Source organism: Dasypus novemcinctus, chromosome 25, assembly GCF_030445035.2.
Source record: "Dasypus novemcinctus isolate mDasNov1 chromosome 25, mDasNov1.1.hap2, whole genome shotgun sequence".
Taxonomy (NCBI): domain Eukaryota; kingdom Metazoa; phylum Chordata; class Mammalia; order Cingulata; family Dasypodidae; genus Dasypus; species Dasypus novemcinctus.
In genome coordinates, this window is record NC_080697.1 from 18,508,128 (window position 1) to 18,526,641 (window position 18,514).

General features: G+C 39.5%; 1 protein-coding gene and 1 pseudogene across 2 annotated transcripts in view; both read right to left on the minus strand.

Moving 5' to 3' along the window:
• The window catches only part of RBKS (ribokinase), a 118,912-nt gene that overhangs the window by 92,794 nt on the left and 7,604 nt on the right, over window positions 1-18,514 (minus strand). The window lies entirely within an intron of this gene.
• On the minus strand, window positions 1,481-17,051 carry LOC139437585 (suppressor of cytokine signaling 5-like; annotated as a pseudogene).

Sequence of the window (18,514 nt, forward strand, 5' to 3'; positions counted from 1 at the left end):
CTATAGATACTGTTCCACAGTATATGTGATTATAACTGGAAAGATGTACAGCATTAAATTTAGAGTTAGCTTACTGTGATAAGTCAGTTATAGTCTACAACAATTCTGCATTAACTATAGTAAGTTGCCAGGTAATGCTGATTAAAAAATCCCCAAACCATTCACTTGCAAGAGAAATTGAGGCAAATATACAAAACAACAGATATACAGAAAGAACACCAAACATATTTTATGAGCACAGAAAAGTAGCCATAACAAAGCACTGCCAGCACACACATACACTGGCAGTCAAAGGGTTAGTGTTGTATACAAGTATTGCTTTTCTTTTTTGTAGCCTTGGCAGTAGCCATAAGGGATATAGGATAACATTCTGTAGCAGCAGGTAAGGAAACTGAGGAGCACTCACCAGTGGTACAGAGCACATGAACAAAAAGACAAGAAGGCAGTCTACTACTTCAGTGCAAAATGTCTAGGACAGAACTGTAAATTCAGTTCAATACCAAGAAGCAAATATTAGAACTCAGTATTACTTCCAAAAAAGAGCCGACTTACGTAGCACTATATACTATTCTAAGAAAAAAAGTGCTAAGTTATTTACAGAGACAGTGGTTTTAAAGTACCTTTAAATCCATAACTTAGTTTCAGATTTTCCATTAAAATTAAGTGCACTGAAATTCTACAAATTATACTTCAGCAATTCAGCTATGAGAGTTTTCAATAGAGATAAATACCACCATCCAAATTATAATTACACTTTAACAACAATCTCAACATCAGCAACCACAGCAGTTGTTATCTCACTTGTTTGGACATTGTCTCTCATTATTTTCTTTATGGTTTACAATCTCATCATGGGCATAGGAAAAGATCCAACTTTAATGAATCAAAGATTAGATTACACATGTCACGGTAAAAAAAATCATGTGCAGGACTACTATGTTGCAGGACTATTCCAAATACCTGTTTTAGGTTAAAACACTCATTTAAATAATGAGTACATAGGACCTTTAAATACATTTCTACTATTAGCTCTATAAGTCTAAAATTTTACATACTATTTAGAAAACCTGGTTTACTTAACGGTACCTTTTATAGAACAGAAAATGACATTGACTGAAATTATATAAACATTTAAGTGAACTGCACTATGCCGTTGTGGCCAGAAAACTGCATTCTTCTCAAAGGCAGGCAGTCTTTATTTTTTGGACTCCCACAGCTGTAGTTATATTAATAGATAAAAATATCACTACTTTTGGAAGGTAATAGAAAAATTCTTAGAAAAAAACAATAATTTCAAACATTTGTCATACTGTTGATATACTCATCTGATATTAATAATTTTTTCTTTAGTGAGAAATAGAATTTTTCATAGCAAATGCTCTGAAGTTGCTTTACTCACTAACTTGGCAAAATGTTTTTGTAGGCCTTACTGAACACCTGTAGCTCTCTCCTGTTTTTTCAAAAGGAACCCAGTTTATCTAAGGAAATAACAGCAGATACTAGCAGTAAGTCAGCAGATACTAACACTAAGCTTTCATACTGTACCGAAAAAGCCTAACACTGATATGTGTGCTTGCTATAGGTGTAGTGTCTGACGCACATAAAAACCGATCTAGTTTATGCCCTTTGGGGACAGAAGTGTTTACTTAGCCTTGACTGGATCTTGTTCTAACCAGCAAACCTAAGTTTTTGTTTATAGTGATATTCTTGAAAAATCCTGTTAACACTGATGGTTAAGGGAGCCCGTCAATTCCATCACACATAGTGCATCTGCAGGTTCCTGCATGGCCGGTATATTGCAAGCTAAAAGGTAAAGTACTACTTAGCAATATAGTAAGCAATGGTTCAAAGACATGCAAGAACTGGGGTCTTTGTAATGTTCCAAAAGTTCTGTTACAGTGGAGGAGTGAGACACATATAGGTCGTGGGCATCAAAACTAAAGTTGAGATGCCACCATTCAATGTGAGCATGTAGGGATCTGCTGTAGTGACAGAAGGTCACAGAGAAGAAAAGGTCCTTTTGTGCAGAGTTCCTGAACAAAAACATGCCTTCAGGTTTCCCTTCAAGAAGGGCTGCTGCTTCAGAATGATCCACTGTTCCCCAGTAACAGGGATTATCTGTAATCCAAAGCAAGTTGGGTGTGAGGCAATGTATACAATCGATCTGTGCACGGCTTTTCCCAGCCCTGTTAACAACGTAGGCATGGCTAACTCCAGATACCTGGTGTTGCTTCTGCCTTGGTGACTGCAAACACAGGGTGGTTGCGTCATCTTCTGAGTCACAATTAGCTTATGGAATTGCAGAACTGTCCCCATTTATTTCAGCCATTCCAGGATTTGATCCCAGTTTATATAATGGATTAACCTGTGCAGGTGCTTCCCCTATATGTATTTGTGCATTGGAAGGGGTAACAACCCTTTCTTCAAAATTAAACCATTTTCTCACTCTAAATCTATCTTTCTCATCTTCTGAAGAAACCAGAGATGTATCAACTGTATCAAAAAATGTTGAATGTGCACTCACAGGAGCTGTATGCTATTTAATCAAAATGCCTTTTTTTTCTTTCTAAATCAGAGCCAGCAGTCAAAGAGCAATTCTCAAGCAGTAATTCAGAAAGATGTATTTTTCTTTTATTAGAAAAGAGGCGTTTTGATCGTTTGTTCTAAGTTCTTATGGGAAAAACACAATCCAACAGTATCCTGCAACCTTTGTCTCAGAGAGCGACTTCTGACGTGTACAGTTCACATGGTACGGCCTTTCTCTCCTTTGCTGTCACTTCAAGTTCTACCAAACTTTTTATCAGTATCCGGTGAACTTTGTATCTTTGTGGAAGAGGAATGCTTTTTCTTCTCACCCCTTGGAGCACATCAAGAACAGGAGTCTCTTCCTGCAAGTCTTGTTCCTGGGCTGACACATGAAACATTATCCTTTTCAATGTTATTTCAACAATCTGAGGGATTTCACAGGCAGAGTTTTGGTTTCTCTGGAAGAATTCTTACTCTCCATTGTAAGGCAACATTTTCTACCAAGGGTCTGCCTTGCTGCTGAGGAGCTGGGTCTCCTATACAGATGTTCTGCTTGGCAGACAAACAGCTGTTGGAGTTGTGAAAATATCCACATTTTCACTAGGGCTTCCTCCCTCATGACGGATGAGATTCTGCTCCCTGTATTTTAAGTTATTCCACATTCGCCCCACTTTATCCTTGGATTATATTGGTTGGGGCATGCTGGGTGGTCTCATCTAGGGACACCTGTGGCTAGGCAGGACGGACCTGCACAGCACAGTCACCAACAGGGGTGTCCGAGCTTGTCCCCTCCAACTGCCAGAGTGAGCTGTCTGAGCCCAGGGACCGGATGCCCCCTACCAGACCCCACCCCCTCCCCCGCCACCTGCACTTCTTCATCCTTTTTCCTTTTCCTCCCCCCAACCTCCACCGGAATCCATCCATTTTACTTTTAGCCTGTAAGTGTCTTTATATTGAAAATGTGTCTTGTGTAGATGGCATATACTGGATCTTTGCTTTTTCATTCAGTCTGGTAACTTCTGCCTTTTAATGGGAGTGTTGAGACAATTTACATTTAATACCTTTATTGATATATTTGGGTTTAAGTCCTGTATCTTGCTATTTTTTTCTCTCATCTTTTTTTTCCTTTTGCTCCTTCTTTCTTCTTTTCAGATCTTCTTTTGGATTAATTGCACTCTAAAATTTGACTAGGGGTTTAACCCCTTTAGCAAAACAAAAACAAAAGTAAAATCCCAATATTGGGGATAACCAGGACTGCCAAATTTGGTAGAGATTATTCATGCACCAACCAGGGTGCCTGCTGAGGGAGCAGTAGAGGCTGAAACCTCAATCTTGCTCCTCTTGCTACATCTGTCTGGAAAGGGTGCCTTTTTGTAATTTGTACAAAATTTAGGATGACTAGCAGCAGTTCTGGAGAAAATCTCACAAACATCATATTGGAAAAATAAGAAGTCGGGTAGCATCAAGTGGAGGACGTGGATAACAGGGACTCTTATACATTGTTGACACTGTGAAATGGTTCAACCATCTGGAGAACACTTTGGAATTACCTAGTAAGGGTGACGATGTGTATACCTGTGTGCCCCAGCAATTTCGTTCTTGTGCCTTAGACTGAGACATTCCTGTACATATACCTCAGAGACCCATACAAGAATGTTCACAGCAGCCTTATAAAAGAAAATAACTGAGAAAAAAACGTCCAACAGTAGAAGGAAAAAGTTGTTGTATATTTATAAAATGGAATGTCCACATAAGCAGAAACATGATTTTTAAAAATAATGCAAAGTAAAAAAAGTAAACCACACAGTACTATTCCATTTATATAAAGATTTAAAATCAGCAAGGCTAAAATAACATTGTTTAGAGGTTCGTGCATAGGTGGTACAACTATAATATAAAGATTAAGAGAAAAATCCAGTATAGTAATTATCTCTGGGGGGAGGGAGGCTACATGATTGGGGAGGGGCCCAAAGGGGGTTTCAATTGCATTGGCAATGTTTATTTCTTAAGATGAGGGGTGGTGTAAGGGTTTTTGTTTTAATTTAGTTTTAGTTTTCCTGTTATTATTCTTTAAAGTATACATGTATGTCATATCCATACTTGTGACTGCCTGATATAATTCACCATATAAAGGTAGGAAAAAAAGTCACAATCACGAAAATTTTAAAATGCCTTGATCCAGGAAGAGGTTAGGGATACAGGTCAGTATGCCATTGCTCATATTTTCTTTGTGCACATTACAGATAAGTAACTTCAATATCTATGGCTGAGTTGAAGCAGAAAAGAATCTGTCTCTAGCATCAATCATAAATCACTTATAAAAGCTAACTTGTGGATCCTAACCTTCAGAAGTATAATGAATAGCATAGTAATTTTTGACCAGTAAACATCTTAGTGCCCTTTCCAAGATGTTAATGCACTTCTGAAATTATCAAATTTGAGAAGGAAAAGAAAAGTTAAACAAAAATTTAATAAAGAATAAAATAAATAAAAATTTAAAAAAATCTGTTATGCTTGTGCAGCAGACCTATACAAATGTCTGTAGCTGGAAATCAAACTAGGCCAATTAAAAAATAAGGGTTTTATTCATAGAAGTATTGATTAAAATAACCATCTGTCAACCCAAATAGAATTTTAATTAACTAATATAATGCTTTATCTAAAGGATGTTTGGTGTCATTTGTTAACCTAATTGTAGAGTACTCTCTGAATGGCAACCATTCCCATTTTCCCTTTCTCAGAAATACTGCCTTGATTATAAATCCCTGCAGAAGGGCCGTTGCTATGGGGTATGGAACCTGGGGCTCCCTAAGCTACGGCTGATAGCACCCTGGGTAGCTGACCCAAGAGCAGCCAGTGATTTCTATTCAGGGTCTGAGCCCAAAAGAGAAGCTGGGTTCATCATATTGTATTGGGAATCTGTACTAACAAACATCGTGAGAAGGACGCGTGGGGGGAGCTGAGGTGGAATGGATGCTAGGGAGTTTAAAAGAGGCCAAGAAAGGCAAAACACTGGTGGGGCTGGAGGGACAGACAGAGCCTTTAGAGACAGGAGAATGGGGTATGGAGTAGACATGTGGCAGGCAGCTGAATCAAGGTGGAGCACTTATGTAAAAATCCAAGAATGATTGAGTCTCTCAGGTCCAGGAAAACACTCCTCTGCTTCCTGCTCTTCCTGAGACCTAGCTGTCAGCTATTTCTGGGCCACCTTACAAAAAATTTCCCATCATTTGAGACAACTTAAATGATTTTCTGCTCATTTCAACCAGTAGAGCTAACCAGTTGGGCAGCACACTGTTTCTTGGTTGCAGATGTCAGGGTTAAGGTTGTATTGGAACATTCTACAGGTTGTCTTCTTGAGCAACCATGGCATGCAAGCATCCTTCATCCTCTCTGCAAATGCTTACTGAGTAACTACCATGAGCAAGGTACTGTGATGTTTTGAAAAGACTTGGAACACAGAAAGCCTAATCTGGATTAGTACAAATAGGACACTAATTTTCTAATTATTGTTAATTTTTAATTTAATTTTTAAAAAATTTATTGAAATGTATCACTCATAAACATACATAAACAATACGTGTATAATAGCTGTGAACTTACAAAATAAATATAACATCAAACAAACATATATAACATCTCACCCTACCACCAATAACTTGCACTGTTTTTAAACCTTTTTAACTAATAATTAAAGAGCATTGTCAAAATATTACATTAAACGAAGTATTTTCCCCCTAACCAATCCTATTATCTTTATATCATTCATATATGAACATACATAAACAATTAAGTGTATAGTAAAAGTTGTGAACTTACAAAGCAAACATGCATAACATCATAAAGGGGTCCCATACATCAATCCTCCACCAACACCTTGCATTGCCATGAGATGTTTGTTACAAATTATGAAAAAAATATTGTCAAAATCTTACTACTAATCATAGTCCTTATCTTACATTTGGTGTGTTTTTCCCCCAACCCACCCTATATTTGCTTTTTAAATATTTTTTTTATGACAGAAGTTGTAAACTTATAAAACATATGTGCATATGTGCAGAACTCCCAAACAATACCCCTCCATCAACACACTACAATGTGGTGTGTCATTTGCTACAGATAAAATAATATCATCTGATTTTTACCACAGTATATGTTACTATAGTATATACTTGGCTCACATTTTTCATACTGCCTCAGTATTAAACATCTTTCCCATAGATGCAAGAATATTATATTATTAACTACTAACCACAGTCCATAGGTCACTCCAGCTGTATTTTTCCCATGATTCTCCACATTCCCAATACCCTGCAGTAGTGATATACATTTGTTCTAGCTAACAAAGGACACTCTTGCATCTGTACCATCAACAATTCTCATCCACCTCTTGGTTTACTGTGCTATCCACTTCCTAGATAATTCTCTAGCATTCTGTCAATTGGTATTTACATAACTAGACACCATTTTCAGTCATATCTCCATTTAGAAATTAGCTGTTACTCACTGTGTTACCATCCACTCAATACATTTCCATACCTTTACAGTAAAGCTAATTAAAACTTCTACATACATTAAACATCAGTAGTCCACTCAGTCCTTCTCTTATCTCCTTTAAGAATCCACCACCTACCACCAGGTCTTGAAGATATTTTCCCACAATTTCTTCTAGAAGATTTATGGTTCTTGCTTTTTAGTTTTTTGATTCATTTTGAGTTAATTTTTGGATAAGGTGTGAGATTAGGGTCCTCTTTCCTTCTTTCAGCTATATCCGGATGTCCAATTCTTTCAGTACCTTTTGCTGAATGGATTGTTCTGTCTGAGCTGTGTGAGTTTTACAGGCTAGTCAAAAATCACTTGACCATACCTGTGAGGGTCTATTTCTGAACCATAAATTTGGTTCTAATGGTCTATTGTGTCTGTCTTTAATTCAGTACCACGCTATTTTTACCACTATAGTTAGGTATTATGATTTGAAGTCTAGAGATGAGGGTTCACTTTTCCTTTTTATGATGTTTCTGGTTATTCAGGACTCCTTACCCTTCCAAATGAATTTAATGATCATGTTTTCAATTTTTTCTTTAATGCTGGTGGAATTTTTATTGGTGTTGCATTAAATCTGTATATCAATTTGAGTAGAATTGATATCTTGATGATATTTAGTCTTCCAATCTATGAATATGGAATGTTCTTCCAGTTATTTAGGGCTTTTCTGATTTGTTTTAACATCGAGTCGCAGTTTTCTGAATATAAATGTTTTACATCATTGGTTAAGTTTATTCCTATTTGAGTTTTATCTGTCATATTTTATTTTCACCACTCTTTTGACTTTACTTTTATTGACATAATCTTCATTTCTAGACTCTCTTCCAGGCCCCTCTCTTCTGTCTTTTCTTTTCAGGCTCTAGCACACCCTTTAGTATTTCCTGAAAATCTGGTCTCTTGCTTAGAAATTCTCTCAGTTTTGTTTATCTGTGAATATTCTAATCTCACCCTCATTTTTGAAAGACAGTCTTGCTGGATATAAGATTCTTGGCTAGGAGTTTTTCTCGTAGTATCTTAAACATATCAGACCACTGTCTTCTTGCCTCCATGGTTTCTGGTGAGAAATCAGCACTTAAGCTTATTGGGTATTCCTTACATGTTATGCACTGCTTTTCTCTTGCTGCTCTCAGAATTCTCTCTTTGTCTTTGGCCTGTGACATTCTGATGAGTATGTGTCTTGGAGTTGGCCTATTTGGATTTTTTCAGATGGGAGGATGTTGTGCTTCTTGGACATGGATATCTATGTTCTTCAATAGGGTTGGGAAATTTTCTACCATTATTTCTTTAAATATTCCTTTTGCCCCTTTTCCCTTCTCTTCTACTTTGGGACACCCATGACACATATGTTTGCACGCCATTTGCTGTCATTTAGTTCCCTGAAACCTTGTTCAATTTTTTCCATCCCTTTCTTCATCTGTTCTTTTGCATGTTCACTTTCAGAGGCCATTTCTTCAAGCTCACCAATCCTTTCTTCTGCCTCCTCAAATCTGCTATTATATGATTCCAATATTTTTAAAATTTCATTTTGCACCTTTCATTCCCATAAGATGTGCTACTTTTCTATGTATGCTTTCAAGGCCTTCTTTGTGCTAATCCAATGTCTTCTTAATATCCTTAATCTCTTTAGCAATCTCATTGAATTTATTAAGGAGATTTGTTTGAACATCTATAATTATTTGTCTCAACTCCATTATCTGGAGGCTTATCTTGTTCCTTTACCTGGGCCATAACTTCCTGTTTCTTGGTGTGGATTGTAATTTTTTGTTGGTGTCTTCGCATATGGCTGAGTATTTATTCTGGGTGCGTTTTTCTCTTTATTTTAGGGCTTCCTATCATTTCTCCCTTGCTGGTTGTGCAGTAAGAGCCAAGCATGTAGTTGGTGCTGTAAGCTGTGGAGGCTCAAGCTGCCCTCATTGCGTCAGGGACCAACGAAGCTTCTTTTAACTTTCTCCTTTGCTAGGGGTAGGGACAAAGTCACAGCTGTGTGGAATAATCCAAATGCAGGCCTAGACTGTAGTTGTCCAGAGAGACTGATGAAGCTTCACATCCCTCTCTCCCCTGCCTGGGGCAGGGATGGAGCTGCAGGTGTGGGCAGCAATCTATGCAGTGTAGGTCCAAGATGACCACAGTTGCCCTGGTAGACTTCTGATTTTCAGTCTATTCCAGCCAAAGTTCCCTGCAGTTACCTGTATAGGCTAGTGCAGGGCTCCTCAGCCTTCTCCCTGCCAGAGGTGGGGCTGAAGCCTAGGCGGGCTGCAGGCTGATCTGTGTGAAAGAAACTGGTTCCTGCAGACATTGAGAGTTTCAGTCAGCACAGCTTCCCCTCCGGCTGGGGGTGGAGTCAGAATGGGAACTACTGGCCTCTTTCTGACTTGAGCTGGTCTCACCCCAGCTGTTCCCAGGGTTATCTCTTAGCCAGCTGAGTCTACCAATCAGTAGCTAAAATTGGCAGCCAACAGTCTCCTCCTCCCGTTTCTGGGAAATGGAGCTTCCAATTCCAGCCACAGAATAGCTCCTGGGGCGGCTAGTGCTGCCAGAGTAGGATAGTCACCAGCCTCTGCAGCTTGGCCGGTAATTTCCCGGAGAGGCTGGTGCAGGTCCCCGCAGCTTCCCCCCTGCTGGAGGTGGCACTGGGGCCTAGGCTAGAGCTGCAATATGACCTGGATGGAAAGAAGCCGGTCCCCACCAGCACTGGGATTCTCAGTCTGCCCCACTTCCCCTCGTGCCAGGCGCAGAGTTAAGATGGCAGCTCCCAGCCTCTTTCTACTTGGACAGGCTCCAACTTTAGCTGTTCTCAGGATTATACTGTAGCCCACAGAATTTACTCATCAGTAGCTGAAATTGGTGCCCAACCATCTCTTCCTCCGCCATTTTGGGGAAGTGGAACTTTCAATTCCAGCCGTGGAACAGCTCCCGAGGCAGCTTGTGCCTCCAGTGGAGGATAGGCACTAGCCTCCACAGCGTGGAACGCTCTACTTATCAGTCTTCTCTGCAGATGGGAAGTCTCCTTCTTCCATTCCTTCAAGGATGTTGCAGGATGCTCTTCTGGTCTCCCGGAGCCCCCAAACAGGTGCTTCAGCTAGCTCCAGAGAGCTCTGGGTGTTTGCTAACTGCCCTGTAGCAAGAGCTGACTCCAGGAGCTCCTTACTCCGTGGCTACCTTGCTAGTTCTCCCTCAGTTAATTTTTAAAAAAGATTTATTTATGCCCCCTGCCCCACCTTGTTGTCTGTCCTCTGTGTCCATTTACTGTGTGTTCTTCTATGTCTCCTTGTCTTCTTTTTAGGTGGCACGGGAACTGATCCTGGGGCCTTCTGGAGTGGGAGAAAGGTGCTCAATCTCTTGTGCCACCTCATCTCCCTGGCCTGCTGTTTCTCTTACTGTTTCTCTTCTGTGTCTCTTTTAGTTGTGTCATCTTGCTGCACAGCTTTCCACTCAGGCCAGCTTTCTATGTGAGCCAGCACTCCTTGGTGGGCCAGCATTCTGCTCAGTCCAGCTTGCCAAGTGGGCCAGCTCAGTACTCTGGCCAGCTTGCCATGTGGGCCAGCTTGCCTTCACCAGGAGCCCCTGGGAATCAAACTCTGGACCTCCTATATTGTAGATGTTACCCAATTGCTTGAGCCACATCCACTTCTCATCCTTAATTATTAATACCATTAACTGATAATACTCTGTCTTTTTTCTTTTTGGTCTTGACATAATATCAAAGAACTGCTTATGATTTTAATCAATATAGCCTAAAGGACTTTAAAGTTGAGTTACTATAAGATTTTCAGTTGTGTATCTGTTTGAAAACTTCGGTAAGTGAACATTTAGATCTGTACTTCTCATATCAGAATGAAGATTTATACTTGGGGAAAAAACCAATATTATTGCTATCATATTCTAACTTTTTAAAAGTGTTAAAAAACAGATGTAAAAAGTTTCTCAAGGGCACTTAAAAAAGGTTGCACAATTTACTTTCTGCAAGACTATGAAAGAATGCCATTTGAAGATATTTTTGACTATGGGGGGGAAAGCTAATATCTAATCTGTGGTGTAGCTGGGAAACAAATAAAAAACAAAGCAAACAAAACCCAAACCCAGACTGTAAAGAGGTATAGCCACTGTGGAAATCAGTTTGGTGTTTCCTCAGAAAGTAGAACATAGAATACCCTATGACCTAGTAGTCCCACTTCTAGGTTTATACTCCAAAGACCTGAAAGCAGGCATTCCAACAGATATTTATACACCAACATTCACAGCAGTATTCATAATAGTCAAAAGGTGGAAACAACCCAAGCATTCAACAGATGAACAGATAAACTAAACATGGTATATACACTCAATGGCATTCAGCTGTAAAAAGGAATGAAGTTCTCACATATGTGACAAGGACGGACCTTGAAGACATCGCATTGAGTGAAATGAGAAGCCCCAGAACATAAATATTATGGTCTTACTTATATGAAATACCTAGAACCAAATTCATATAGACAGATAGTAGATTATGGGTTACCAAGGAATGTGGGGAGAGGGGGAAAGAAGAGTTATTGCTTAATGGATACAGAGTATTTGTTTGAAATGAGGAAAAAGTTTGGCAATTGATGTTGGTAATGGTGACACAATATTGTGAATGTAAAACCACTGAATTGTACACATTAAAGTGGCTAAAATCAGAAATTGTGAGTTGTGTAGGTGGTCACTACAATAAAAAGTAAAAACAAAACAAAACACAAAACCCAAATTCAAAACAAAAAGCACAACTCTCAAGATTTAGAAAATAAGTTAACCAGATATACACAAAGATGATTTATATCTTCTTTTGCAGACATAACAAGAAATGCCCCAAGTTAACCTACTTACATAAACAGTGTAAAGTACAGCACAGGAGAAGGAAATATTTTGACTGTTCATATGAAGATTTTAAGATTACAAAAAAGTGCCTTCAATCAGTTGTCGTAAGAGGAACGTTACACAATTCAAAGGAATCTTTTCCTTGAAGATCATACAACAAATTGGTAACCCATTCTTATGCAGAAAATACTACAAAATGATTTAAAATTGCATGCAATGAGACAAATTTTTTTACTTTATTTTTTTAAGTAATTAAAAAAAAATATTACATTAAAAAAATATGAGGTCCCCATGTACTCCCCCCCTCACCCCACTACTCCCCCCATAGCAACATTCTCCTCCATCATCATGACACATTCATTGCATTTGGTGAATACATCTCTGAGCATCACTGCACCTCATAGTCAACGGTCCACATCATAGCCCACACTCTCCCACGTTCCATCCAGTGGGCAATGGGAGGACCTACAATGTCTGGTAATTGCCCCTGCAGCACCACCCAGGACAACTCCAAGTCCTGAAAACGCCTCCACATCTCATCTCTTCCTCCCATTCCCCACACCCAGCAGCCACCATGGCCACTTTTTCCACTCCAATGCCACATTTTCTTCGATTACTAACCACAATAGTTCATGAATAGAATATCGGTAACTCCACTCTAACCCATATTCTATTCCTCCATCCTGTGGACCTTGGATTGGTTGTGTCCATTCCACATCTATGTCAAGAAGGGGCTTAGATTCCACATGGATGCTGGATGCAATCCTCCTGCTTTCAGTTGTAGGCACTCTAGGCTCCATGGTGTGGTGGTTGACATTCTTCAACTCAATGAGACAAATTTTGAGCTCAGTCTAGTGCTGACATTGTACATTCACTGTTAAAATGGGAAAAGACCTGACCACTTAATTGAACAGATACTATCCTGAGCAGAGCACACATACCTCAAGAACTGTCATCTATTGCACAGTGTCATGTGACACAACTTGTCAAGAGTGCAGACTTTGTAACATCACAGCTGAGAGACTGTATAACCAGCTATGGCACCACAAATAACCTAATGTGTTTCTTTGTACTACTCATTTTTCTCAAAGGTCAATTTATTGAAATAACTACAGTGTTTTGCCACATTCACACTTCATAGCTCCTGATTTTACCAATAAATCACTTGTTCTTCACCCTGGCAGCACATTAGAATCTATGGAGAATTAAAAAAATATATATTGATGCTGGGCCCTATCCCAGTTGATTATAATTGGCAGCCAGGGTTGAGATACTCTTTCTCACTTCCATAATGTTTAATGCTAGTTGGAGTCATAAAACAATTTTATGGCTCTACTTTCACTCTTATACTGTAGTTCCTTTGTTGCCAAACTAATTCTCTTTTATACCAGCCTCTTCAGTTTTTTTCTTTGAATGCTACCATTCAAACCTTAAGAGGGGGGAGTGGACGTAGCCCAGTATTTGAGTGGCCAGGGGAGGAGAGCGGAAGGGAAGGGAAAGGAAGGGAATGGAGGGTAGGGGAGGGGAAGGAAGAGGAGGGAAGGTGGCTGTTGTCATTTTTATTAGGATTGCATTGAATCTGTGAACTGCTTTGGGTAGACTTGACATCTTAACAATATTTATTTATTTATTTATTTATTTATTTTCTCTTTTTGTTTGTTTTTCTTAACAATATTTAGTCTTCCAATCCATGAGCAGAGAATGTCTTTCCATTTATTTAGGTCCTCATTGGTTTATTTTAGCAGAGTTTTGCAGTTTTCCATGTATAAGTCCTTTATATTTTGGTTAAATTTATTCCTGGATATTTGATTCTTTTAGTTGCTATTGCAAATGGAATTTATTTCTTGATTGTAGTATAGAAACACTACAGATCTTTGTGCATTGATCTTATACCATGCCATTTTGCTGAATTCAATTATTAGCTCTAGTAGCTTTGTTATCAATTTTTTCAGGACTTAACTATATATAGGATCATATCACATGCAAATAGAGAAAGTTTTACTCCTTCCTTTTCACTTTGGATGCTTTCATTTCTTTTTCTTGCCTGACTGCTCTGGTTAGAACTTCTAGTATAATGTCTAATAACAAGTGTGACAGTAGGTATTCTTGTCTTGTTCCAGATCTTAGAAGGAAAGCTTTAGTCTTTTACCCTTGAGTATGATGTTAGCAATGATGTTTCCTTCTTTTCCTATTTTTCTAAGCACTTTTAATAAAAAAAGGATACTGGATTTTGTCAAATGCCTATTCTGCATCAACTGAGATGATCATGATTTTCCCCCTTCATTCTGCTAATGTGATGTATTACCTAAACTGACTTTTCTTATGTTTAACCACCCTTGCATATGTGGGATAAACCTACTAGATCACAGTGTATATTCTTTTAATGTGCTGTTGGATTCCATTTTCTGGCATTTTGCTGAGGATCTCTGCATCTATATTCATGAGACAAACTGGTCTGTAACTTTTGTTTCTTGTGGTATCTTTATGTGGATTTGTTAGTAGGGTGATGTTCACCTCATAAAATTAGTTAGGCACTGGTCCCTCTTCAATTTTTTGGAAGAGTTTGAAAAGAATTCTATTAGTTCTTGGAATGTTTGGCTGAATTAAACTCTGAAGCCATCTGGTCCTGGGCTTTTCTTTGTTGGGAGGATTTTGAGCACTGATGTAATCTCTTATAATTTTTCTGTTGCGATCTTCTATTTCTTCTAGAATCAGTGTAGTGTTTCTGAAATGAAAAATTTCTAGGCATTTTTCCATTTCATGTAGCTTGTCTAATTTGTTGGCATACAGTTTTCAAAGTATCCCGCCATGATCCTTTTTATATCTGCAGGGTCAGTAGTAATGTCCCCCCTCTCATTTCTGATCCTTTTTTGTCAGGCTAGCTAAAGTCTGTCAGTTTTATTGATCTTTTCAAATAATGAACTTTTGGTTTTGTTAATGCTCTCTATTATTTTTCTATTTCACTTATTTCTGCTCTAATCTTTCTTTCCTTCTGATGTTTTGGCTTTAGTTTGCTGTCCTTATTCTCATTCCTCCAGGTATGCATTTAGGTCTTTGATTTTTAGCACTTCCTTCTTTTTCAATGCAGCATTTTAATGTAAGCATAAATCTCTCCCTTAACATTGTCTTCACTGCTTCCCATATTCCTCACCCCCACCTTGAGATGGCTCCCTTGTCTGTTCTGCTATTTTTCCCTCATTGTTTTTGCTTGTTGTTTGCACTCGTTTGCTTATTGTTTTTGTTTGTTGACTGCTCGTTGTTTTTTTGCTCATTTGTCTGCTTGTTTTTTCTTTACGAGGCACCAGAAACCAAACCTGGGACCTCCCATGTGGGAAATGGGTAGTCAACTGCTTGAACCATACCTGCTTCCTGCTCATTTGTTTTTGCTTGTTGTCTGTTGTTTGCTCATTTTCTTGCATATTGTCTGCTCATTGTTGTGCGCAATGCCTGCTTGTTGTCTTCTTTAGGAGGCATGCGGAACAAAACCCAGGACCTCCCATGTGGGAGGCAAGTACTCAACTGCTTGAGCCACATCTGCTCCCCTTCCATATTTAAAAAAATTTTTTTTTATTTTTAAAATTTTAAAAAGATACTTAGATTACATAAATGCTACATAAAAAATGTAGGGATTCCCATATGCCCCACTTACTACCCCTCCCCACACTTTCCAACTTTAACATCATCTTTCAATAGTGTGGTACATTTGTTACAGTCAATGAACACATATTGAAGCATTGCCACTAAGTGTGGATTATAGTTTATATGACAGTTTAAACTCGCCCCTGTACAATTTTGTTAAGTTATGACAAGATATTAATATATAATGGGGGAAGCGGACTTAGCCCAGTGGTTAGGGCATCCGCCTACCACATGGGAGGTCCGCGGTTCAAACCCTGGGCCTCCTTGGCCCGTGTGGAGCTGGCCCACGCGCGGTGTCCCTGCATAGGGGAGCCCCATGCACAAGGAGTGTGCCCCATAAGGAGAGCCGCCCAGCGTGAAAAAAAGTTCAGCCTGCCCAAGAATGGCGCCGCACACACGGAGAGCTGATGCAGCAAGATGATGCAACAAAAAGAAAAAAAACCCACAGATACCCATGCTGCTGACAACAACAGAAGTGGACAAAGAACACCCAGCAAAGAGACACAGAGAACAGACAAATTGGGGGGGGGGGGGAGAAAGAAAATAAATCTTAAAAAAAAAAAATATATATATATATATATATATATATATATAATGGCCTGTATTTGTCATTGCAATGTCATTCAGGACAATTCCAATGTCCCGAAAATGTCCCCATATTACATCTATTTTTCCCTTCTCCCTTTCCTCAGAACTTCTGGTGGTCACTGCCTCCACATCAATGACAAAAGTTTTTCCATTGCTAGAATATCAGTAAGTCTATAGTAGAATAACAGTAAGTCTACTCTAGTCCATCATTCATTCCCTAATCCTGAGGATTCTGGGATGGTGATGACCACTCCCTCTCTGAGCGGGGGCTTAGATTCCTTGGGGCAGATGGATGGGACTATCTTTCCTGCAGTTGTAGATTCTCCCTGTTCCTCAGGATGTTTGCTGTCCATCACCATGTATTTTTTTGATACATTGTGTTGTTTTCATGTGTCTCAAGATATTTACTGAATTCCCTTGTGATTTCTTCTTTGATGCATTGACTGTATGTTACTTAACTTCCGTAGATTTGTTCTCTGCCTTTTATTGATTTCTAGCTACATTTCATTGTGGTCAGAGGAGATGCTTTGTATAATTTCTTTCTTTTTTTTTTTTTTGGCATATAAATCCATTTATTGGTAGTAGAACTTCAGTAACCTGGACAAAGATATAGCAACACTGGAACAAAATTTGACTCCCTTGACATCCACAAGCTCAAGAAAATTGAGGCCTCGGTAACAGGCAGAGAGCGGAAGCCGAACATTCAACACAACCACAACACGAGTCACTCCCCACAAAAAGATGTAAGAACTTTAAACCAGGACGTTGTTCCCTCACGGTGTCTCACCAAAAATTGGGAGGCAGAAGTTTGGTTAAGGCCTGAAAGTCCTTTCCAGTCTTGATTTTAATGCCACTCTAAGGCATCTGTCGTCAAAGAAACATCTCACGGTGAAGGCAGCATGGCAGGTGTCACCTTCCATATCTAGCGGGAAATGATCCTAGATGGCTGAGTGGGAACGGAAAGAGCTGTATCTTCCAGACAGCCGCTGTGCCTGCACTTAGAAAATGCCATTTGACTTGCAAACTGGACGTGGAAGTCGTTGAAGGAGAAGAAATGGAGGCGCCGTAATGTCATTCCTTTTTCACGCACTCTATTTTCCTGCCGGTAACCACACTTTAATCACTGTGGGCAATGATTGAGAGTCAAATTTTGCACTATAAAGCAAGGTCACAGCAGTAATGGAAAAAAGTATCTACACTTGTAAAATATGGAAAACGCAATATGAAATTTGTGTTAGAGAAAGAGGGAATATTAACACACACAATCCCAAAAGAAAAAATAAAACATATGATTTTTATCAGCAAACATATTCGAAGCAAGGGGTAGCAGTGGAGGCCGAGGTAGGTGAAGTTTCCTAGCATTAAAAAAAATCCTACATTCAGATACTTTGATGAAGCAAAGCTCTGAGGAACTTTTAGGAAATATTCATTGTACAATGTCCATGAAACCCACATGGTATTAGAACCTGGACAGCTTCACAATCTCAGTTGTTTTGATGTTCCAGCATCATCTGTGGAATATTCCCGTGTAAGTCTTCCACTTCCCACATGCGTTCATGGATGGGATTATCGGACAGGTCTGTCATCTTCACAGCCTGAAGGCACGGCTCGGGGTTGCACGCCTGAATCACACCAATGACGATCACATACTTTCCAGGCTCAAGGCAGGGCCGTCCGCGCAGCACCCGCTCCAGGCCGCGCACCGAGAAGGGCCCGCTTGGGTCCCGCAGCCTTGCCTCATCGCTGCCCGCGTCAGCACCGTGCCCTGCATTCACATGGCCGCCAACTCCAGTGGCCGATGCCAGCCGCCACGTGCCTGGGCTGCCCTCCATGTAGCGCCGCAGCTGCTCCGGCAGCAGCTTGAGCTGCCACCCAGCCGCCAGCGCAGAGCGACGAGGCCGCCGCCATTCCCCTCCCCTGATGGGCCGCTTTGTGTAATTTCAATCTTTTTAAATATTGAGACTTGTTTTGTGACCCAACATGTGGAGAATGATCCATGTGCAGTTGAGAAGAATGTGTATCTGCTTTTTTAGGGTGCAATTTTCTATATATGTCTGTTAGGTCTAGTTCATTTTTCATATTATTCAAGTTCTGTTTCTTTATTGATCTTTCTATATGTTCTACCCATTGATGAGAGTGTTGGATTTAATTTTTCAACTATTATTGTAGAAATGTCTATTTGTCCCTTTGGTTTTGCCAGTGTTTGCATAATGTATTTTGACCACTGTGGATAGGTGCATAAATATTTGTTATCTCTTCTCGAAGAACTGACTTTTTAAAAATATATAGTGTCCTTCTTTGTCTCTTGAAACAGCTTTGACTTAAAGTCTATTTTGTCTGGTATTAGTATAGCTACCCCAGCTCTCTTTTGGTTACTATTTGC